The following is a 1,969-nucleotide window of genomic DNA, read 5'->3' as shown; positions in this document are numbered from 1 at the left end:
ACCACCACCACCACCATCATCATCATCATCATCATCATCATCATCATCATTATTATTATTATTATTCAGGTCACTGCTTGGAATCGAACTCGGAATCTTGGGGTTAGTAGCCCGCTCTCTTAACCACTACGCCATAATAATAATAACATCGAAAAATACCTTAGGAATGAGAACCCCGGTTCAAAATTTCCCCACGACACCTGAAGAAGGCCGGGGTAGGAGGTATATCAGCCGAAACGTTGTGTTAACAACAAACAAGATGAGGACAAATACCCGTCGAATGTAAATAATGTAAGATGAAACAATTGTAAATTGTAGTAAAATGACTTCCTGACTCTATTCTTCTTATTTGCTTCTACACACGCGCGCGCACATATAATGACGTTCTACACGCCCTCGAAACTAAGTCATATGAAGCGGAGTTAAGTTGTTAAGTGTGCGTGCGTGTGTGTGTGTGTAAGTCATGCATGACTATTTTTGATTTTCTTTTATTAAATAAGGTTCACCGAAGCGAGTGAGGTAGCATAATTGTTAAAGCGTTGGATAAATTCTTAGCGCTATTTGTTCCAGCTCTTTACCTTCAGAGTTCAACCCCACCCCAAGGTCAACTTTGTCTCTCATCCCTCAGTAATTAATAAAATACAGTATCAGTCAAATACTGAGGTTGATGGTATCAACTACCCTACCCTTATAATTGTTGGCCTTGTGCTCAAATCAGAAAGCATATAATGCTCCCCCAAATTATATTCATTCGAAACCCTAGTACTTTGCTAGTTTTTCAACAATCTTTCAGGTATTTTGAACAGAGGAGTTTTCCTTTTCAGGCTTTGATCATGACATTTGAGGACTTCTTTTGTTCTCCATGTCAGTCTAGACATGTACTCCTCAGGCTATTACAAGCATATTATTGACACTTATTGTCAGATTTAGCAAGTGCTTGCATCATTCATTTTGTAACGAGTTGTCCCCTTATTGTCCTGTGTGTGTGTAATATATGATAATGCGCACACACAGACGCAGACACACACACACACACGCACACACACAAACACACGCACATACACGCACGCACACACACACACACATACTTAAGAGAAAGTTTCTCTCATAAATGTATAGTCTTAAAAACACAGAAAAAGTCAACCAGTATTATTGGTGGTGAAATTGCTAGATCCGGTTTTCTGTTTGTTAGTCTCACCAGCAGCAAATATTCATATCACCTGCTAACTTATATAGCTAGACAGTGACTGAAAATTCACTGATGTCGCATTTAGCCGGCAAACTGAACAAAAATCCGCTATTAGCGACAGAAGCAGTATTAGTTCAAAATTAGCTATCTGTAAACATACTTAAAGAGTGTATATGTTGAAAGCCTTCTAAACTGCGGTATTCGTTTTGAGAAAGTGTCTCTTCTAAACATCACCTATACTGGAAAAACTTCGCCAACTGCTGATATGTTTCTGTTTTCAACACTGTATGTCTAATTTTTAATACTATATGCCAGTACGGAATGTTTGTATAGAAGATTAGGACACGGGCATTGATAAATTTAACAGGCCCGATAGATGAATATAGTTGAAGAGTAAAATCTGCTTCGTCCTTCCCTCACTAGGACCTACCAGGACAGTAAGTTTCTCACAGAAGCGCTAACGGTATGTTCTCTGGTTCGCCTATGCCTTTTCCCAACTAGAAAAATGAACATTATTTACATTTGATGGATATTTGTCTTCATCTTGTTTGTTGTTAACACAACGTTTCGGCAGATATACTCTCCGGCCTTCATCAGGTGTCTTGGGGCATATGACGTAGTGGTTAAAAGCGTGGGTTGCTAACCCCAAGATTCGAGTTCGATTCCAGGCAATGACCTGAATAATAATAATAATAATAATAATAATAATAATAATAATAATAATAATAATAATAATAATAATAATAATGAGTAAACACCTGGAAAATAACAACCTGTTTC

This window comes from Octopus bimaculoides, chromosome 2 (genome assembly GCF_001194135.2).
Source record: "Octopus bimaculoides isolate UCB-OBI-ISO-001 chromosome 2, ASM119413v2, whole genome shotgun sequence".
NCBI lineage: Eukaryota > Metazoa > Mollusca > Cephalopoda > Octopoda > Octopodidae > Octopus > Octopus bimaculoides.
Note: the sequence above shows the minus strand (reverse complement) of the source record.